This window comes from Schistocerca serialis, chromosome 1 (genome assembly GCF_023864345.2).
Source record: "Schistocerca serialis cubense isolate TAMUIC-IGC-003099 chromosome 1, iqSchSeri2.2, whole genome shotgun sequence".
In the NCBI taxonomy this organism is placed as follows: domain Eukaryota; kingdom Metazoa; phylum Arthropoda; class Insecta; order Orthoptera; family Acrididae; genus Schistocerca; species Schistocerca serialis.
The window spans coordinates 769906275-769930314 of record NC_064638.1 but is presented as its reverse complement, the minus strand read 5'-3'; the positions used below and the strand labels follow the sequence as shown (position 1 = coordinate 769930314).

General features: G+C 44.8%; 1 protein-coding gene across 1 annotated transcript in view; it reads right to left on the bottom strand.

Annotated features, from left to right (window-relative positions):
- The window catches only part of LOC126482899 (uncharacterized), a 387862-nt gene extending 364762 nt beyond the window's left edge, over positions 1-23100 (bottom strand). The window contains exon 1 of the mRNA XM_050106576.1: positions 23081-23100. The gene's annotated coding sequence lies outside the window, so the exon portion shown is untranslated. The remainder of the gene's footprint in view (positions 1-23080) is intronic.
- Between the last annotated feature and the right edge of the window lie 940 nt (positions 23101-24040).

Below are 24040 nucleotides of genomic sequence, written 5' to 3'. Positions count from 1 at the left end.
GCGTACCCTCCGATGCTATCCGTACAAAATCCATCGGCATCATGAACTGTTACCTGGCGGTTTAGTGAAGCGGAGGGCATTTGCGGTGTGGGCGTTTCAAAAGATGGCGGAAGATGACGATTGGTTGAGTAACGTGTTGTGGACACGAAGTTCATTTCACGCTCCGAGGGTCTGTCAACGCCCACAACTGCAGAATTTGGGCTACAGAAAATCATATAACTGTCGTGGAAACCACATTGCACGACGAGAAGGTCACGGTATGGGTTGGATTTACCACATCTACCGTTATCGGGCCTTTTATCTTCGAGGAAATGCGTGATTCTGGTTTTGTAACTGCTACCGTGACGGGTGAGAGGTACGCCGATATGTTACAGAATCGCATCATCCCCAGGCTGGCTGATAAACTCCTGCTGGAACGTACGATGTTTATGCAGGATGGCGCTCCACGCCATATTGCTAGACGCGTGAAAGATCTCTTGCGCGCGTCGTTTGGTGATGATAGTGTGCTCAGCCGCCACTTTCGTCATCCTTGGCCTCCCAGGTCCCCAGACCACAGTCCGTGCGGTTGTTGGCTTTGGGGTTACCTGAAGTCGCAAGTGTATCGTGATCGACCGACATCTCTAGGGATGCTGAAAGACAACATCCGACGCCAATGCCCCACCATAACTCCGGACATGCTTTACATTGCTGTTCACAACATTATTCCTCGACTACAGCTATTGTTGAGGAATGATGGTGGACATATTGAGCATTTCCTGTAATGGACATCATCTTTGCTTTATCTTACTTTGTTATGCTAATTATTGCTATTCTGATCAGATGAAGCGCCATCTGTCGGACGTTTTTTGAACTTTTGTATTTTTTTGGTTCGAATAAAACCCCATGTCATTCCAAGCATGTGTGTCAATTTGTACTCTATCTACATTATTCCGTGATTTATTCAGTTTTCAAATTTATACTGACTTTTTGATCACCCGGTATATATATACACCGAAGTGGCGAGTGAAAATTTGTACCAACACCAGAATCGAATCTGGGACCCCTGTTTAAAAAGCAGGTGCGTTGGGCGCTACACCACCTTGGCACAGCATTTCGCACAACTGCACAGATCACCCGGGCAAGTCTCCCTCCCCGACGCAAATTCTCACTGCCGTCACTTCAGTCTACATACGTAAAATCATACCTGTATGAGACCAGTAGAGTGGGTTTCAGGCTGAATCCCCCATTTAAGTTCGATGCTGAGGTCCTATTCCAGAACATGGCAATTCCGTTCATGTGAATGAGGGAATTTAAAGTAGATTGGTACGGCAGTGAGAATTTGGATCGAGGAGGGAGGCGAGATGGGTTATTTTCTGTGCAGCTCTGTGAACCCCTGTGCCAGGGTGGCTTAGTGGCTAACGCACCTGCCTAGTAAGGAGGAGAACAGGCTACGATTCCCGCCCTAGACACAAATTTTCGCTCTCCACTTCAGTCTATATATATAAAACTTGATAGGTACTCCGCAAATATTGTTTCATCCTTCGCAATGTAAACAGTTACGAGAATCCCCTTCGCATTTAGAAAAGCACTGGACACAATCTTTCCTTCAGATGAGGTAGACTTCGGCGCAGGACCACCCACTTCCACCTACAACACCAACTATTGTTTCGGTATCGGCGTTAATTGGGGAGCCCAAGTGTTACCCACAGTGGCATATTGGTGAAAAACTTCTAGGGGATTCTTTTCAAAGCGCTTCAAACACTAATGAATAACCGCTCCAGATGCTAATATGATCTTTATCTTAATCTATGACAGGTTTCGGCTTTTATAATTAAGCCATTTTTAGTGGATCTGAAAACTGTTTTGTGTTGAGGCAACGTCTCATCGATTGTGGACTAAAATAAAGAACGTATTGACAACTGGATATTAATTAATTCAATGTGCAGTTGCGGAGCAATAGCGTTCTCTAAACAGGGAGAAACTAATAATTGTAGGAACACTGTTAAGAAATTCATTTTTACCCTTTCTATCGACTAGCATATTACAAACAAGACTCCCATTTTTTCACTAAGCTCGCTCACGGTGAGTTCTTCATGTAAAACGTACTGTACAGCATGCATGTCGAAGGCACTACTGTTTTCATAAGTATGAGGTCAACGGTCGTCTAGTAGAATACTGTGTTTATCCTGGACGGTTTCATGTACGGGTATGGAGATGTCGTTTACGTAGATCACCAAGAGAAGAGCAACCGCATTTGAATCCAGCCGCTCATTTTGTAAATAAAGGAGTACACTCCTTGTAAATCTTAAGACATTTTCATGACCGTACGGTATGTACAAAATAAAGAATTTCATGACCGCACAGTATTCCAGTTTATCCATCCGAACGAAACACTCAATAGGACTACTATTAAAAAGCCACCGAGTTAGGTGGCGCAATGATAAGGCACTGGACTCACTTTCGTCAGGGAGAAAAGAAGGAAGATTACGATTTAACGCTCCGTTGACGATGAGGTAATTAGAGACAGAACACAAGTTCGGATTGGAGATTGATGGGGAAGGAAATCGTCCGTGTTCATTCACAGACACTACGCTGGAATTCGCTTTAAACTATTTGAGGTAATCAAATAAAAATCTGGATGGCCGTCTCACTGTTCCGCCACCTCGTTTGGGGATCTGCCGGAAGCTGGGTTCAGATTCGCCCCTGGCCAGACTGCACTAGGACTCCCGTGGCTTCTCTAAACTGATCAAGGTGAATACTACGATGACTCTTCTCTTAACGACGGAGCCGAATCCCTTTCTCATCCCTGTCCAACCGATCTTGTCCATTTATGATGAACATATTGTCAACGAACCGTTGAACCCTAGTTGTCCTTCCTTTTTTTTAAAAAAAAAAAAAAAAAAAAAAAAAAGTCAACTCGTTGAGGATTACGCACAGAAACAAAACATTATTCACATAACGTCATCTTATGGGGGAGCGAGAAATTTTCGCCTTGCCATGGTATGATTGTTTTTGTTATTAACTGTAGCTAGTGTAGAAAGTAGTTCTTTGTATATAATCGACATGTAGCTTGCCACAGGAACGCATAATGTATACATAGCTCGTAAACTAAGTTGTTTTACTTATATCGCTTAGAAATCATGTAAGTCTTTTATGGAACATGCGATTATTAATACTATTATTATTGTCCAGGATTCATTAATACGAAGAACAATTAATATCAACATTTTGCTACATTGCTATTATCTTATGCCAAGGAATTCTATACAGGACATCCTCCTTACATACACTGCGATGCTCCAGTATTTCGTTGATATTGTCTTTTCAAGAACACGTTTTCCTTACAGCTGGTTTCCATTCAAAAATTTTCTTTGTCTATGATGATCTGGCATCTCAACAATGTCCATGCCAGTTCGATGAGTTTCCTTAGATCCTGTCTATCACTCTTTCACTTGTCTCCATTCTAGTTCCTAGTCCATCATTAGTTGTTTCTTCGGTTATTCGGATATTCTGGAGCTCTTTCGTAGATATTCCATTTCCACCGCTACTAATTTCTTTTGACGTCAGCACTTAAAATTCATATTTCTGGTCAATAGCAAAGCACGGATGCAGCCATTAAACTGCGTACTGTTTTCATATTGTTCTTAGGAGGTTCTTGTCCCACCAAAAAGAATTCATACATTCTACTGCTTTTCTTCTTTGTTGTATTCTGTATTTTACTTACGTAAAACTAAGTCTAATTTTGTCAATATGTATTCAAATGTTTCCACCTGTTTTGTAACTGGCAAGCATTTCAAATCCAATGTCACTATTCACAACCAGATATTCAATTTTTGTTAGATTCTTCTATAGTCCTCATTTCTCATATTCCTGAGGTAAGCGTCATATAATATCCTGAAGATCGCATTCATCTTGTGATAAGGTGGGTTGACCACCAGAAAAAGTTATGAAAACACCCGTATATTATTAACAATGATTCCCAGTTCTCCACAGCTCTTCTTCCATCTTCGAAGAACCACTTCCGCGTGTAAATTGAACAAAATAGGTTCAAGCAACAGTGTCAGAAGCTTTTTCTAAATCTACAACGCCAGTGTATAACTCCTGCCCTACTTCTCTAAAGGCTAGAGAATTTAAAGCGAACCTTCGGAATTCGATTGGATAACTCATTACGACAACACAAAATTAAGGAACTACTTAACTGAAGACTATTCCTCTAAGCTGCAGATCCTTTTTGTGAATTTCATGTTGTCAAGTACAAATATCAAATCATTGTACTCCAGTTCAAAGATGCATGCTCTTTGGCATTTTCGAAATAAAAAGCAACACCAGAATTATCTACAGATTGTGTTCGAGAGAAACAATGATTCCAGTGGCTTCAGCTAGTTTTTACGAGTAAGGAAATATGGGCGTAAATCGCCGTGCATATGTAGATGCTGAAAGCACGAAAGACGAAGGAGAAATATTAAAGGTGGTACTTAGTATCCGCCGCCATGCACTGAGCTGTTCTCTACTGGCTACTGAAATATGAAAAGTCTAAGAACACGTTCGGTTCGCGACGCGGCGGTATCGATGCGGGTTGACGTAAAGGGACCGTGTTCTCTCTTGGCCGTAATCCAGAAGCCCGTTAAGGGCGCGTAATATACGTCAGCATCGCAATTCAGTTAAAGCCCTAACGATCTTCCGGGGACAGCGCATATTCCACTGCAGTTTGGGTTTCAAGTTTCACGTTGAGGCACTACATCTACCATAGGCGGCACACATACCCAATTAACTTGCAATACTGTTGCATAAAATAAGGATGCACGCAACCCCGAGGAGGAATCGCCGGAAATATGGCGTATGACGAGAGCAACAGATTATATAACGGCGGCTGATATTAGCGAGAGAGACAACGAGGCACGCGAAGGACAACACGATCACGCAAGGGGTGCACCGTTAAGAAGGCGTAAGAAAGGCAAAGCAACGGTGGCCTCTGCGATCACATTACTGTTTCCGTTCCGACAGATACAAGCTGTGTTTCAGAACAACTAAGGTCGATGTCAGTTATCGTAACGCGGCACAAAGTATTACACGTGGGCTGCAACAGCGACAACGCTAAAGAGCAATCAATTCATGAGAGACCTTACAGTTACAGGAATCTGAATGATAAAGCGGTCTTGCGCCCAAAAATAGAAAAAACTGTCTGTTACACCTTTTTATCACCTTCCCCGCCAACAGAAGACAGAACATTTCTTTCATTCTTACGTATACCGCGTTATGGTTTCTAGTGCCGACACGCCTCCTACTGTGCCTTCTGCACACGGATTGTATTACAGACTCCATCCACCGATAATAATCAATAATAAGATTTGTTTTTCTGCTTATAGATGCTCTGTTCAAAGACATTCTGTGTTAAAGAGAAAACGAAATCAGTAGAGTTTCTTCCCTGAAAAGGTTTTCAAGGAAACATGATCTAAGAAATACGTTTATATCTGCAGGTGCAATTTAATCGACGTCCGTTTTGGTTTGATCAGACTATTCACATGCACTCACCAGCTGCACTGTAGGTACAACTGCTCTGTTAGAAATACAGAAGCCCTCTCGCGTTGGCAAATCCAGTAGTAAGACACAAAGGAATTAGAGACAATGGCTGCGAGCGGGCGTTGTTTAAAACCTAGGGGGAAGGTTGAAAATGTGTGTCGGATTGGTATTCGAACCCGGGTCTCCCGCTTATTTGGCAGATGCTGAGACTACTAACCCATCTGGACACAGTCCTGCATCTGCCCAGATACCCCAACATGCCTCCCATCAAACTCACATACTCAGCTTATCCACACAGTGTAAATTTAGTGCTCCTTGCCCATTATCCTCGATTCCTCGATACTCATGGCATTTAGCAGATTCCCGTAAGAATTAGAGTCGAGTGTGCGTCTGGCCGTCTTGCATATATATATATATATATATATATACAGGGTGTTTCAAAAATGACCGGTATATTTGAAACGGCAATAAAAACTAAACGAGCAGCGATAGAACTACACCGTTTGTTGCAATATGCTTGGGACAACAGTACATTTTCAGGCAGACAAACTTTCGAAATTACAGTAGTTACAATTTTCAACAACAGATGGCGCTGCGGTCTGGGAAACTCTATAGTACGATATTTTCCACATATCCACCATGCGTAGCAATAATATGGCGTAGTCTCTGAATGAAATTACCCGAAACCTTTGACAACGTGTCTGGCGGAATGGCTTCACATGCAGATGAGATGTACTGCTTCAGCTGTTCAATTGTTTCTGGATTCTGGCGGTACACCTGGTCTTTCAAGTGTCCCCACAGAAAGAAGTCACAGGGGTTCATGTCTGGCGAATAGGGAGGCCAATCCACGCCGCCTCCTGTATGTTTCGGATAGCCCAAAGCAATCACACGATCATCGAAATATTCATTCAGGAAATTAAAGACGTCGGCCGTGCGATGTGGCTGGGCACCATCTTGCATAAACCACGAGGTGTTCGCAGTGTCGTCTAAGACAGTTTGTACCGCCACAAATTCACGAAGAATGTCCAGATAGCGTGATGCAGTAATCGTTTCGGATCTGAAAAATGGGCCAATGATTCCTTTGGAAGAAATGGCGGCCCAGACCAGTACTTTTTGAGGATGCAGGGACGATGGGACTGCAACAAGGGGCTTTTCGGTTCCCCATATGCGCCAGTTCTGTTTATTGACGAAGCCCTCCAGGTAAAAATAAGCTTCGTCAGTAAACCAAATGCTGCCCACATGCATATCGCCGTCATCAATCCTGTGCACTATATCGTTAGCGAATGTCTCTCGTGCAGCAATGGTAGCGGCGCTGAGGGGTTGCCGCGTTTGACTTTTGTATGGATAGAGGTGTAAACTCTGGCGCATGAGACGATATGTGGACGTTGGCGTCATTTGGACCGCAGCTGCAACACGGCGAACGGAAACCCGAGGCCGCTGTTGGATCACCTGCTGCACTAACTGCGCATTGCCCTCTGTGGTTGCCGTACGCAGTCGCCCTACCTTTCCAGCACGTTTATCCGTCACGTTCCCAGTCCGTTGAAATTTTTCAAACAGATCCTTTATTGTATCGCTTTTCGGTCCTTTGGTTACATTAAACCTCCGTTGAAAACTTCGTCTTGTTGCAACAACACTGTGTTCTAGGCGGTGGAATTCCAACACCAGAAAAATCCTCTGTTCTAAGGAATAAACCATGTTGTCTACAGCACACTTGCACGTTGTGAACAGCACACGCTTACAGCAGAAAGACGACGTACAGAATGGCGCACCCACAGACTGCGTTGTCTTCTATATCTTTCACATCACTTGCAGCGCCATCTGTTGTTGAAAATTGTAACTACTGTAATTTCGAAAGTTTGTCCGCCTGAAAATGTACTGTTGTCCCAAGCATATTGCAACAAACGGTGTATTTCTATTGCTGCTCGTTTAGTTTTTATTGCCGTTTCAAATATACCGGTCATTTTTGAAACACCCTGTATATAATACTCGTATATGGCGACTGTTCTTTCGGACATGCGTCGACCGGCCCGACTTGCTGAACACTATATTACCTTTAACAAAACGTCACCAAATTTTTTTCACAGCGGGCCAGACAACTGACGAAATGATGAGCGCGGGGAGCACCATCATTCGGTACAGTATCTAGATACAATAATTTAAAATTGAACATAGTACATTTAAGACATTTAGCAGCCAGGAGGTCCTCTCATGTGTGAAGATCTCCTAATATTCTAAACATAATATTCAAGTTTAAATTGAATAATAGCGTCTCGTGTTCCATACGTTTTATCAAGCAAATTCAAGTACCGTGAGCGGGCCGGATGAGCTGACGCCGTCGGACCGATTAGGCCTGTGGGTTGTAGTTCGGTGAAAGCCGCCTTAAACTATGGCTCTCTGGCTTCCAGCGAACGCGTGGTTGCTAGCTTCCACTCGTGCGAACTCATAATCCGGCAGTCGTGTAGGCTTCGAAACGCTGAGCAAAGGTACTTAAACAGGGCTTCTCCACAGCGGCAAGGGCGAAGTAGCAAGTAAAACCAGCTCCCACAGAACAGTTGTCAATTTTGTATGTACCAAAAAAGGCAAGCCGGCCGCTGTGGCCGAGCGCTTCTAGGTGCTTCAGTCCCGAACCGCGCTGCTGCTACGGTAGCAGGTTCGAATCCTGCCTTGGGCATGGATGTGTGTGATGTCCTTAGGTTAGTTAGGTTTAAGTAGTTCTAAGTCCAGGGGACTGATGACCCCAGATGTTAAGTCCCATAGTGCTCAGAGCTATTTGAACCATTTTTGAAACAGGGCAATTGACCACCGTTCGCGGCGACACACTAATGGAGACGAACACACACGGGATAAATACGTGATGCTCTCGGAAACCCGTCATATGGGATTAGCACCCTGGCCCCATCTCAGGGCATGGTGTAGAAGAGGGATCATAGCCTATAAAACCCCATGTTTTTCTGAACAGACAGTTCTCTCAGTCATAGGTGCACCGTAAATGCGGCGTCGGTTTCCGCATAATGATGTAGAACTTTGCGTTTACGCGTCTGTTCTCTCCGTAGTTACCACTGGCATCACTATACCTCAAGTTGAACCTAATTTTTGTGCACTCGCTCTACATCACCTGCATACGTATTGTACATTTCCCTATGCTCAAAGACAAATACATTACTGCTGATATTCAGTGTTGGTTTCTTGGGTTTTCTCTTGATCCAAAGGTTTCTTCAATCAGACAGGTCCTCTACTTACAGCAGACAGTATTGCCCGCTTGTAACGCCTAAAGGTGATGCAGAGACACAACCAAGGACATGAGTGTCACCAACGCGCTCCACGCTTGAGCCACTTGATCTCTGATTTTATGTAGGCACACGAAGTTTCACACGCCTACGTTTCGAAAATGTACCGCGAACATATGCGTCTGGGGAAAACCGCAGCCACCAGAGTCAGCTGCTGGGGGGCAACAGCGCGCTCATGATATGGGCGCCACCGACTTACGCGAATTGTAACAACGGATAGACGGACCACAGGCGCAGCGTTGATGCCTTTTATCCAGTCGTGCAGTAGCTGGTGCAGTCAGCTCTCAGGGCTACAGTTCATGATTTGGAAAAGTCTCGACAACCTCGCCAACTTCGTATTTCACCGTGCTCGTCGGCGCATTCACATGATGGTCTTCAGTGTTACCGCCATGGCCTCTGCTACCCTAAACATCATCGTCCTCTGTGCCTCCTGCCTTCATCGTTTGTATTTCTAGAATTCCACAATCTTCGCCATAGCTTTTCGCTGTCAGTTGACTCCATTGTCATGGTCGTAATCATTCTCTATTCATTGTATCTGCCTTGTCCAACCACTTTTCCTGTATTCCTGACCTTTTATTTTCATCCAACTTCCTCACGAAAGTGAAATTTACCGTTCTTGTCTCTTACAGACACCTACTGTAATTCCAGTGAGCGCAACGTTTCCAGTTACAGCATCAAAGGAGCTGGAATACCATTTGCAGGAACCAACAACAGCTTCATTAACACCACCAGTCACAACTGCACCTATTACTTATTCCCTGCAGTAGTCTCAATTGCACCACTCTCGCACCCATCAGCACCATCGTCTTCAGTAGCTTGATCAGCATCAACTTCAAGTAGACTGTTACCAGCACTGGAGCTCCAAGAGAAAAGACTGGTTAAACTGATTTATTATAAGAAGGAAGAAAAGCACTCCTGCTTTTATTCCTGTTTATAACTTCCTAAGATTCTGTGTCAAATGGCTCTGAGCACTACGGGACTTAACATCTGTGGTCATCAGTCCCCCAGAACTTAGAACTACTTAAACCTAACTAACCTAAGGACATCACACACATCCATGCCCGAGGCAGGATTCGAACTTGCGACCGTAGCAGTCGCGCGGTTCCGGACTGAGTGCCTAGAACCGCTAGACCACCGCGGCCGGCAGATTCTGTATCATCCAGGAAGATGGGAAAGGCAGGGACAATAAATAGAGCGTAAAGGAATACGTGGATGTAATTGTGATGTGGTTATGAGTACATATGTCTGTTGTGTTGGTTGTGGGAATGACTCACTGATTACTACATCGATCAAAATCAATTGACCATGTTCCACAGGTACGATATCCCACCCAATCCGTACCATCCCATTTCACGAACCAGTCATCTTCTTCAAAAAGCACCTATGAAAATATCCTTACAAAATATTAAGAAGGGTCACCCGACACACGCCAGAAAAAAAGAAAACAGAAACTAACCGTTTTCACACTATCACCTACAGAACCTCTTACATAGCCGGCCGGTGCGGTTCTAAGCGCTTCAGTCTGGAACCGCGTGACCGCTACGGTCGCAGGTTCGAATCCAGCCTCGGGCTTGGATGTGTGTGATGTCCTTAGGTTAGTTAGGTTTAAGTAGTTCTAAGTTCTAGGGGACTGATGACCACAGATGTTAAATCCCATAGCGCTCAGAGCCATTTGAACCATTTGAACCTCTTACATATCACACTCATTTATCCTGCCCCAGCGAGACGCTAACATCCTAAATCTCAAAACTTTATCCTTTGAAATACAAAAGTACCTTCCAAACCTACAAAAATCCCAAATTGCATTTCCAATCCGTAATGCTCAAACCCTCTTCTAGCGTTATTACACCCTCCTACAGCGTAAACTCCCTGCTGTAACCTTTGCCACCCATATATCGTGTTTTCCTTCTTTTTGTATCGCCACCACGCTATAAAATGTATAGCTTTAACGTCTGCAAGCTACAGCTCTTCATACCAATATCACGAAAAATATGATAGTATGTACCATCGAGAAGTCAGTTTGGGTAGTCAGGAATATATCAGAAGACTACTGCGTACTGCAAGGGTATGTATTTACTGCAATCTTCTATAAGTTCAACTCCTCCTTCCTCCTGTCTCTGTCCATCACCTCTTCCCTCCTCTCTCTGTCCACTCCTTCTCCCCCCCTCTCATTCCATCTCTGCCTCACATCTCTGTCTCATCCTCTCCCCTATCTCCTCCTGCCCCTCTCTCTGTCCAGTTCCTCCTTCCCCTCTCACTGTCCACGTTCTCGATCCCACTAACTGACTATCTCCTCAACTCCCCTCTCTCTGTCCACCTGTACCTCCCACCTCTCTCTGTCTATCTGTTCCTTCTCACCCATTTTCTCTCCCTCTATCACCTCCTCTAAGCCCATCTCCTCCTCTTCCTTCTCTCTGTCCATCTCCTCTTCCTCCCCTCTCTCCCTGTCCATGTGCTACTCTTTAGTTTCTCTGTCTACCTCTTCCTCTCTCCTCTCTCCCTCTCACCATCCCCCCTCTCCCCTTTCTGTCCGCTTCCCTGCCCATTTCTCTGTCCATTTCCTCCTTCCCTCTGTATGAGTCCAACTCCTCCATCCTGCTCGCTGTCCAACTCGCCCCACCTCCTCTCTCCACGTTTCATCCCCACCCCAAGTAGGAGGTTGCTGGCTCTTAACCTCTGCCCGCCACCACCACCCCCGGCGCTCTGTATTTATTTCCAGATAGTAAGCTTTGTTGAAATTGATACAAGGATTTAGGAGGATATTTTTGGCTGTGGCTTTGCCCACATACATCCATGTCATACCTATTTTACATAGACATTTCTAAGACAAAAAAAAAAGACACACCATCAAGGAATTATCCGAATGGTGCGGAAGTTGGCAGATATATGTACATGTGCAGACAAACAAATAATTACAATTTTATTAAAAATATGATGATTTATTCAAGGGAGAGAGCTTTACAATTTGAGCAAGTCAATAATGCGTTGGTCCATGTGTGCCCTTATGCAAGCAGTTATTTGGCTTAGTGTTGATTGATACAGTTGTTGGATGTCCTTCCGAGGGATATCGTACCAAATTCTGTTCAACTGGCGCGTTAGATCGTAAAAATTACGAAAAGGTTGGAGAGCCCTGCCCGTAATTAAAACGATCTCAATTGGGGAGAGATCCGGCGACTTTGCTAACCAAGGTATAGTTTGTCAAGCACGAAGACAAGCAGTAGAAACTTTCCCACTGTGCAGGCGGGAATTGCCTTGCTGAAGTATAAGCCGAGGAGGATGGCGTGTCATGATGACCAACAAAACGGGGCAAAAAGTGGCGTAGAATATCGTGTCGCAGATGACAACCAAAGAAATTCTGCTGTGAAATGAAATGGCGCCATAGATCATCACCCCTGGCTGTCGCGGTGTATGGCGGGCGTCAGTCAGATTGGTCAAACCACCAACCTGTAATACTATACATTGAGGAAACACTGCAGCACACGGAACAACGCAAGATGTTGGACTATGGGCGTGCGAATTGGACATTGTTCAAGCAAACGCTAGATAGCCACATCCCACCTATACACGAAATTAACGAAACAGCACAAATTGACGAGGCAGTAGAAACCCTCACTAACGCCGTCCAGGACGCAATGGCAGGCACCATACCTGATCGCACCTCACAACAACGCAGTGCGGCCCTGCCCCAGGAAATCCTGGGCCTAATCTCAATGAGGAATCGCCTCAGGAGACAATGGCAGCGCACCAGGCGTCCGTACTTCAAACGGCACATTAACAGACTACAGGGCATCATACACGATAAAATACAAACACATAGAACACAACAGTGGAACCAAAAACTCGAAGGGCTGGACACCGCACGACCTGGCATGTGGCAACTAGCCCGACACTTCACCAGGGAAAAAATATACACCCCAACGCTTCGAGGGCCTGATGGACCTGCATACTCAGCGGAAGAGAAAGCAGAACTAATGGCCCGAACACTCGCAGCGTCATTCACACCGAACCTGGTACCATCAGATCCAGTGTTCACACTTGCTACTGACCAAGAGGTTACACGCATTCTAGCCCAACCATCGCGCGACGACATTCGACATGCTAGCACAGCCAAAGTCTCCTGGGCTATAATGCATTCCGCTGCTAGGAAAGCCCCTGGTCATGATGGCATTCAAAACCGTGTCCTCCAGGAGTTCACGGATAAAGCAACTGAGTACCTAACACACATAACGAATGCCATACTAAAACACCAACACTTCCCCGCCTTTTGGAAGACGGCCAAGGTCCTGATGTTCAGGAAGCCGGGGAAAGACCACAGCCTCCCACAAAATTACCGACCCATCAGCCTTCTGAGCTCGCTCAGTAAGATTGTTGAGAAGGTGATTCTCAAACGCATCACTAGGCACTGCATAACAAATGACATCCTGAGACCGGAGCAATTCGGCTTCAGGAATCACCACTCCACAACACAACAACTCCTACGGGTCGTTGAACATATAACACATGGCTTCAACATAAACAAAGCTACAGGGGCAGTGTCCCTGGACATCGAAAAGGCTTTCGACCGACTATGGCACAACGGCCTCATCCGCAAACTCAGCGACGCGGGATTCCCCGACGGGCTGCTGCGTCTTATACACTCATACCTCACAGACAGGAGTTTCAACACTGACGTGCAGGGAAAACAATCAACACGACACGGTATACACGCGGGGGTACCCCAGGGAAGCATTCTAGGGCCCCTACTGTTTAACCTCTACATAAACGATCTCCCAACCACACACAACACAATGATGGCCATCTACGCGGATGACACAGCCATCCTTGCGCAAGATTGGAAACCATCAAACATTACGTCACGCCTACAGACAGCACTCAGAGTGGCCGAGCCTTGGTTGGAGAAATGGCGTGTTAGAGTAAACGTCGACAAGTGCGAAGCCGTTCTGTTCACTAGAAGACAGAAGCAACTGCGCAAACACCGCTACTGCAGACTAATAACTCTACATGCACGTCCAATACGTTTCCGCGAGAAAGTCAAATACCTCGGTGTCTGGCTGGACCGGAAATTACTCTGGGGGGGACCACATACAACACATGACCAACCGAGCTAGCGCGAGGCTCAAACAGCTCTATCCTATGCTCAACAGGCGTAGCACACTGAACAGATGGGTGTCGAGGTCCATGTACATGACACTTATCCGACCCCTGATGACGTAGCAGCTCCTGTCTGGGGATACGCTGCGCCTACACGCCAGCGCCGTCTGCAGCGCATACAAAACAAAGTACTCAAAATCATAGGCAATGCTCCACGATACACACGCATCGCGGACCTTCACCGGGAATACCGACTTGAGACTCTCACGGAGGTAATCCACAAACTCACCACAAGACTATACAGAAACTCCAGACATTCGCAGAACCCGTTTATTCTGAATCTGGGGAACTACGACCACAACCATAGATGGAAACATAAAAGACCAAAAGACATACTCGTAAGGACATAGCATCTATGGCCAAGCATACGCAAACATAACGGCACAGGCGAGCCCCTGTTAATCAGACGCCATTACTGGATATCCAGCTGAAATATACTGTCGAATAACTGGCACCACACAGGGAAGCCGTACCGTACACTGCATGCAAACAAGCTCCACACATCCCCCACACAGTGAGATGATCTATGGCCGATCTCCCACTACTGTATAACGATCTTGATTGTTCCAGGAATGTAGCAGCTGCAGCAACTGGGACACATCGCCATCGCTTGTCACGGTAATGATGCATGATACCTATGCTAACAAATCCAACCTTGCATGAGCTATCGCAGCTAGTAAGCCACTACTGCTCTTACTACCCATCCCACTGTCGCAGAGGTTTTTTTTTCTCACGGCACGAGCCATGGCACTTTTTTCCCTCTGCTCTTCAAATCGCTACCCTCACTCGCGATTCGTCCACTATCTATCACCTGATGGACCGTGTTAATGCGTAGCCTTACCCAGACGCACGGACAACATCACAGCCCAGCATCCTGTGATCCACTTACTAGATAACTAACATGTTTACGGAGGTGACAGTAGAACTTTTGGTTTGGTCACCACGTTGGTGCGGGCGTGGAGGGGCCCCATCTCTATGTAGTCAGATTGGTACACCACCGCTGTCTGGGGCGTCTCCAGACACATCTTTGCAGGTCATCGGGGCTCTGTTCGAAGCGGAATTCATCACTGAAGACAATTCTACTCCAGATCCCACCGAGCGAGGTGGCGCAGTGGTTAGCACACTGGACTCGCATTCAGGAGGGCGACGGTTCAATCCCGCGTCCGGCCATCTTGATTTAGGTTTTCCGAGATTTCCCTAAATCGCTCCAGGTAAATGCCGGGATGGTTCCTTTGAAAGGGCACGGCCGACTTCCTTCCCCAACCTGCCTAATCTGATGAGACCGATAACCTCGCTGTCTGTTCTCCTCCCCCAAACAACCCAACCCAACCCAGTTCCCAGGCCGAAGACGTGTCGGGAGACGCGCCAGACAGTGGTGGTGTACCAATCTGACTGACGCCCGCCGTACACCCCGACAGCCAGGGGTGATGATCTATGGCGCCATTTCATTTCACAGCAGGACCCATTTGGTTGTCATCCACGGCACTCTTACAGCATAGCGGTACGCACCGTTTTGCTTGTGTTCGTGCTTGCCAAACTCTATTTTTGCCAGCAAGGACGCCGGATCTCTCCCCGATTGAGAATATTTGGAGCATAACGGACAGGATCCTCCAACCATCTCCGGATTTTCAAAATTTAATGCGCCAATTGGACAGAATTTGGCAAGACACTCCTCATTAGGACATCCAACAACGCTATTGCCGGTCGGAGTGGCCAAGCGGTTCTAGGCGCTAAAGTCTGGAGCCGCGCGACCGCTACGGTCGCAGGTTCGAATCCTGCCTCGGGCATGGATGTGTGTGATGTCCTTAGGTTAGTTAGGTTTAAGTAGTTCTAAGTTCTAGGGGACTGATGACCTCAGAAGCTAAGTCTCATGGTGCTCAGAACCATTTGAACCATTTGACCAACTCTATTAATCTGTGCCAGACCGAATAACTGCTTGCGTGAAGGCCAGAGAAGCAGTTTTATGAAATTGTAATCATTTGTTTGTCTGTACGTGTACATCACATCTACCGGTTTACGTCCCATTTGCCGGCCGCTGTGGCCGAGCGGTTCTAGGCGCTTCAGTCTGGAACCGCGCTCCTGCTACGGTCACAGGTTCAAATCCTGCCTCGGGCATGGATGTGTGTGATGTCCTTAGTTTACTTAGGCTTAGGTAGTTCTAAGTCTAGGGGACTGATGACCTCAGATGTTAAGTCCCATAGTGCTTAGAGCCATTTGAACTATTTGAACCGTCCCATTAAGATAACTGCTTGGTTTCCGTCGTTTTTCTTTGTCTTTGAGCGTATTTCACATGTATTTAACAAATTTCACGCATATTTGTAGACATATTTCACCTGTATCTCTAGCTGATTTCACCCTGCAGTTTTATTTTCACGCAACTCAATGTTTATGACGCCATATCTCCTGTACTATGTGTCGTACAATGATATAATGTCACATTAAAAAAGCAGCTTAGTGTATTTAAATAAGTAAAATGATTGGATAAAAGCCATAGAGTTAATGATGTTGACTAAACCAGATAGTTATATTTTAAATTAAATAAATGTTTGTTAACTAAAGTCACCTGAATTGCAGATTCAGAATAAAATAAACAATAATTTATATATGTATGTGTTGCGAGCAGATAAGAAATACGCGCGAGGAAAGTTCATTTAACTGTACAGTAATTCACAAAATCTACAGCAAGCATGAGTCAAAAAGTGCAGTATGACGATTACTGTCACAATGTAAACCAAGGCTCGTTATGCTGAATAACCACTGCAAAAACTTTCAACAAATGGTTAACACCTGAATATAATTATCAAATACAGCAAATAGTTACGGTCAACAAGCTGCCCCTCAAATACCCCCCCCCCCCCCCCACCCGAGAAAAAATTTCGTATAATCTTGCATACTCAGTCATCGAAAACGCAGTCTAATCGTCTAAGTCCTGTAAAAAATTAGAGTTTGGAACTCGTGTCGACAACATATTTCCGTTTCACTCAAAATGTTAAAGTATCTATCACACGCGGGTGCTTGGCCGCACAGCTTTCCCGAAAAATTGTTTCTTCTGTTTGGTGGCGTATTTCAGCGCCTAATAGCTGTTTTAAACTTCCATGTATATGGTGGGGCAAATAAAAGTGACCCGGACAATTTGGGCAGTATTAATGGAGAAGGAAAAGTCCTACACCTACTTTCAATAGAATGGAGCAACTGACCTTACAGCAGGGTCGAGCATTAGCACATTTACACAATCTTCACACCTGACAAAGCTGCTAGCAAAAGTCAGTCTGGTCGCAGCCCTAGCTGGCCACTCAAGCCACCTGATCTGCCAGGGTGCGATTACCTTGTGTGGGAGCCACCAAGTCTAATGTTTATCGCAATAACCCTCATAGTCTTCAAGAACTGAAGCAAACTGCAGCAAATGCAACAGTCCAGCTTCGATCCGCCTTCAGCAACTTGCTGACCAGAGCCCAAAAGTGCCGATAGATGAATGGTGGTCACTTCCAATATCTGCTGTAGTCAGGTTAGTACTGTATTTCCTTTCCTCTGTTGTGTTTCTTTGTACCCTGGAACTCTGTTCTCCGGACCACTTGCACCACCCTTAATATGCAAGTGAACGTTCACATAATACTGTGCAACTTACTAGCTAATTTTCATCGTTAACAACTAATCGCAGCTTACGGTGGCTTATGAACGTCCCGTGTATAAGTAATGTGCAATGTACGTTAGCGATTTTTGATCTACTCTGCAAGCATTCAGCACAGAGATCTAACAATTTTCCTATAAATTTTCCAACAAACGTTATTCCCTTTTCTCTAAATTCATTTCGTTGTTACAACAGGGTTACGGGACGGCAAATGTAGTGCCAGCATCAGTAGTGGTTTACAACACGTAACGTTAGGAGCACGCGAGGTGACAAACAACACACATCAAAACATAAGCCAAATGACGCTAAGGAAACGTTTACGTCGGTTCTCTGGAAACCTCTGTGAAGTCCACTGCCGACAGTATATCCCATTGTTTTAGGGTTTCCTCTCAATCTATTTGCCGTATTCACAGGAGTGCAACTATACGTTCCTGGTCTTGAGAACGTTTAGGCACGCTATCGAACCTCAAAAGGCCTCTAAATCACCCGATATTAGCCCCGTAGAATATTCTTGGTCTTTTTGGAACCGCTACCTACTAACTTTGCGGTATCTTCCAGTCAGTCCCTTGCGGATCCGTCTGATGCAGAAACTAAAGTGTAAAGGAGAAATTTCTAACTTCGCATTTAAAAGGTAATCATACAAGAGAATACTATCGTACCAAAATTTAACTGACGCACAGGCTCACAAATGAGAGATAACGAGTATCAACAGATCCAGTAATGGAAAACATTTAAAATTGTTTAAAGCGAACAAGGTACCAGGCCCTAATGAAATTTCAGTCAGAATACATAGCGGAATTAGTTCCCTTCTTGGCTCATATTAGCCGACAATATCTTGCGCACTAGGTCACTCCACTCCCGTTTACAAAAAGGGTTAAGGATTGGATGCGCACACTTATGGATCACTATTGCTGACACTAGTCTATTTCAGGATCCCGGAGTATATTCTAAGCACCGACACTATGGGATATCTACAAGAAAGCAATCTTTTCTCAAAAAACCAGCACGGATTCAGGAAAAGTTCATTCGTGTTGAACACAGCTTGCTTCATTCACATTTTTCAACCAACAGATGCAGATGAAAACTTTGATTCCAACTTCCCATGTTTCCAAAGACATTCGAACTGCGCCACACTGGTCAGTCTAACCAAGATACAATCATTCGGAGTATCTTCGCAGTTATGTGATTGGCTCGAAGAATATTTGACTCATAGAAGCGAGTACGTTATTTCAGATGAAGAATATTCCACAGTATCGAAAATAACATCGGGTGTGCCCCAAGGAAAACATAATAGGACTACTGATGTTATCAGTATACATAAATGATTGATTAGATAGGAACAGCCACACTTTAAGATTGTTCTCTAAGGGTGTTGTTTTGTACAAGAAGGTATCGGCGTTGGACGATTGCAAGGAATTGCAGAAAGGTTTGAACGAAAACTCCACTTGGTGTAATGAATGACAGAGCTCTTTAAATGTGGATAACTGTAAAATAATGGAAATAATGCCTGATTACAAGACTAACGGTGAACAAAGTGAGTACCTCATATCTTACAACTAGGAGTAAATACTAAGAAGCGGTATGAAATGCGGCGATCTCGTAAAATTTAGTATTAGGGGACGCTAGTGGAAGACCTAGACTTGTTGAAAGGGTTCTGCCAAAATGCAGTGCGCCAGCAAAAGAAATCGCACACAAGACTCCAGTGCGACCAATTTAAGGCACTGATGCAATAACCAGATATTTTACTACCATTAAATAGTTTGAAAATCGCTTGGTCATGTGGTGCAAGAATGATACTTGCCCATGGGGCCAATTCAGAATAAAATGAGACATGGGCTTGTTGACGTCGGATGTTTGCGGCAAGAATCAAACATGTCCAGAGTTTGCCCTGTCATTGTACCAAACAGTAGTGAGACTCTGGTATGTTAAACACATCCAAGCAGTTCAATGTGGTTGATGTTACACAAGATCTACTTTTAGAATCCTAGCCCAACTTAAAAAAGCTGTTCGGCTCTAGCAAAGAGACGTTTACTGTTTCAAAACACGGATCCTTTGAGTACTCCACTGAACACAAGCATATTGTTCACTGTAGCACGTCATTATCACAATTTATCTCTCAAGATATTGTCATTGAGAAAGCCTCAACTACACTGACTTTTACTGAGGGAAAACTTTACAAGGTAAGAGGTCAGTTAACTCTAAGGAATATAAAGATGTCCTGAAGCTTACGAAGAGGTATGTGCCATCCTCAGACATGGAATATTAAATTAAGCTGATCTGTGAGAAAACTATTACGGATGATACACACTGTTCATTAGGAGGTGAAGCCTAATGAACTTCTTATTGACCTTCCACAACAACGACTTTTGCTAGGATATACATTATTTTTAATTTTCGCGGACTCCTTATGATATTTAGTAATCTATTAAGTGCTAATAGTCATTGTATCTTTAGTTACTTGTTTATTTATTTGACATCATACCAAAAAACCATTTGATGCAAGAGAGAGAAAAGTCCATTTTTTTAAAACTGAGTAAAAATCATTAAAAAACTTTGTTTGCTTATGTAACAAGATTTTGGTGTGATGGTGGCCTAAATGTAGGTTGGGAAAAGACAAGACCGGTTAATGTTTTCCCCAGTTTGTGGACTTTTTTGCATTTTACTCGGAATTATGTAAACTTGGCTTACGTGTTTATCGTGCCAATACCTTCAATTTCAGAATATCGTTCCAGTGTATGGTATCTTTATTTAGTAGAGATGACAACAAAAATCGAAGTAATTTGGATACAAATTGATAGGATCATAATAGGTCGCCACAGTCCATACGAAAGTATAGTAGAAATGTTTGGGTAACTTTAATAGGTACCCTTGGAAGAAAGACGAAATAGTTCTTGCGAGCCCTGTGAGATAAATTTAGAGAATCTGTAATGAAAGAAGACTGTGCGATCACCATAGGACCGCCATCATAGGCCTCGGGTACAGATTATGAAAGAAAGGTGAGAAACATTAAGGCAGTATACTGACGGATAGTGAGTTCTGCCTCGCTCAGTACTCGAACTGCATAGGAAGGAAAGTTTGTGTGTGTGTGTGTGAAATTTTATGGGACTTAACTGCTAAGGTCATCAGTCCCTAAGCTTACACACTACTTAACCTAAATTATCCTAAGGACAAACACACACACCCATGCCCGAGGGAGGACTCGAACCTCCTCCGGGACCAGGAAGGTTTGTGAAATTGGTACAATGTATCCACCACTATGGTTTGTAGAGCATGTACATTGAAATGTAGAACGGTCCATGCGTGAGTTCAGCTGGATACGGCATACCTGCAGAAACTTATGGACTCTCTTCCTCGCCATTTCCAACGCTAGAAGCAGTGTCACATAGTATTAGAGTGATGTCTCGTGTGGGTTACTAATTGTTTGCCCGGTGCCCCACATTTGCTTCAGTGGCAGCCGGAAGTACTGCAATACAGCAACATGACAACCAGAAACGTGTAGTTAAATTTGAATGCCAGCGTTACCACGAAAACACTCGTTTCCCATCATTGATCGATTTCTTGACTTTCATTCGTTGTTCGTTGGCAGCACGTGTGGCTTCCCATCTCTAAAAACAGCTATCGTAACTCACATTCTAAGATCGATTGTGTTTTATCGGTGATTTGAAGTTTCTTGACGATATAAATGAACACGTTAAAAAGTATAACTTTATGTTTTACTTTCGCTTTGATGTTTTGCAGATAGGAAGAAGACATAACCAGAAGCCACTGCTGAAAGCTTCTCAATGCGTGGCATAAGGCTATTTATACACTACTGGCCATTAAAATTGCTACACCAAGAAGAAATGCAGATGATAAACGGGTATATATTGGAGAAATATATTATACTAGAACTGACATGTGATTACATTTTCACGCAATTTGGGTGCATAGATACTGAGAAATCAGTACCCAGAACCACCTCTGGCCGTAATAACGGCCTTGATACGCCTGTGCATTGAGTCAAACAGAGCTTGGATGGCGTGTACAGGTACAGCTGCCCACGCAGCTTCGACACGATACCACAGTTCATCAAGAGTAGTGACTGGCTTATTGTGACGAGCCAGTTGCTCGGCCACCATTGACCAGACGTTTCCACTTCGTGAGAGATCTGGAGAATGTGCTGGCCAGGGCAGCAGTCGAACACTTCTGTATCCAGAAAGGCCCGTACAGGACCTGCAACATGCAGTCGTGCATTATCCTGCTGAAATGTAAGGTTTCGCAGGCATCGAATGAAGGGTAGAGCCACGGATCGTAACACATCTGAAATGTAACGTCTACTGTTCAAAGTGCCGTCAATGCGAATAAGAGGTGACCGAGACGTGTAACGAATGGCACCCCATACCATCACGCTGGGTGAAACGCCAGTATGGCGATGACGAATACATGCTTCCAATGTGCGTTCACCGCGTTGTCGCCAAACACGGATGCGACCATCATGATTCATACGAAAAAATGACGTTTTGCCATTCGTGAATCCAGGTTCGTCATTGAATACACCATCGCAGGCGCTCTTGTCTGTGATGCAGCGTCAAGGGTAACCGCAACCATGGTCTCCGAGCTGATAGTCCATGCTGCTGCAAACGTCGTCGAACTGTACCTGCAGATGGTTGCTGTCTTGCAAACATCCCCCCAAAAAAATGGCTCTGAGCACTATGGGACTTTACATCTGAGGTCATCAGTCCCCTAGAACTTAGAACTACTTAAACCTAACTAACCTAAGGACATCACACACATCCATGCCCGAGGCAGGATTCGAACCTGCGACCGTAGCGCAAAAATCCCCATCTGTTGACTCAAGTATCTAGACGTGGCTGCACGATCCGTTACAGCAATGCGGATAAGATGCCTCTCATCTCGACTCCTAGTGATACGAGGCCGTTTGGATCCAGCACAGCGTTCCGTATTACCCTCCTGAACCCACCGATTCCATATTCTGCTAACAGTCATTGGATCTCGACCAACGCGAGCAGCAATGTCGCGATACAATAAACCGCAATCGCGGTAGGCTACAATCCGATCTTTATCAAAGTCGGAAACGTGATGGTACGCATTTCTCCTCCTTACACGAGGCATCACAACAATGTTTCACCAGGCAACGCCGGTCAACTGCTGTTTGTGTATGAGAAATCGATTGGAAACATTCCTCATGTCAGCACGTTGTAGGTGTCACCACCAGCGCCAACCTTGTGTGAATGCTCTGAAAAGGTAATCATTTGCATATCACAGCATCTTCTTCCTGTCGGTTAAATTTTCGTGTCTGTAGCACGTCATCTTCGTGGTGTAGCAATTTTAATGGCCGGTATTGTATTGTGCAGAAACTCCGTCGAAGAGCCTGCAAGCAAAGACGATCTATTCTCCGTTTCTGCAAAGGTAATTCGCGTTAGAAGAAGGTATTGTTTCGCGTTTAAGTACACTGCTCAAGAAGAATACTGGTGATTATCTGTTGTTCCCTTAAAAGCCGAAAATGCGTACTTACGGCGGGGAGTGTGACCTCGGCGAGCCGTCACATGTGGAGCACTGGCGCCCAGCCCGCGACCTTGTCCGCGCAGACCTGATACGAATAAGCCTCGCCCCACATGTGGACAGCTCGCTTTTACAGAGAGAAAGGCCCCGTCCAGGCGTTCACACCGCCGTGTATCCGTACTCATACCATTGCAGGTACACCCGTTTTGGTTATATGTTGAATCCGCATAACCGTCTCTGCGCTAGCGACTGTGCTTCATTTGTTCAGATAATGGGCATAATATGCACGAATTGCACAGTAGATGAAATAATTAGTCGCCAACGAGTCTTTTATTGACGCTGTATTCTGTAGACTCGAGAATAGGTGCCAGTGGATAAATGCGATAAATCTCATTCATCTTCAGGTGTTTAATCTTGTTATATCCTGATCGTTTTCTTATCAGGAACTTGTGGATGTATACGTAACTCACTACATACGCGTTTTCTAATGTGGCGAAGAAACAAAAAGTAATCTACACTACCTGACAAAGAACGGAAGCATCCAGAAGCTGAGGAGGAAACGTAATGGAACTTAACCGGTTGAGAAGGTACGTGATGTTATTTAGATGATTACAAAATCACATTTAGAAACAGCTTGTCAGTACGAGCCCACTTATCAGTATAACGTTGCGCCCCCTGTGGCGTGGATGCACACACTGATTCGGTTAGGAACAGTGTTATAAGGTCGTTGTGTGCCATCCTTAGGGAATCTGGCCCACAATTATTGTATTTGATCCTTTATAACGCGTATACTGACATTGGGATGACGTTGACGTCCGAGCTGACCCATACATCTTCTATGGGGGATAGATGCGAGTATGCAGATCTTACATGACGCAGAGAATTCATAGAGATACGTTCCTTGTGTGGACGAGTATTGTCCTGCTGAAAATGGCAATAGAATACTGTGGCTTGAGGCGCATTTTTGATTGAG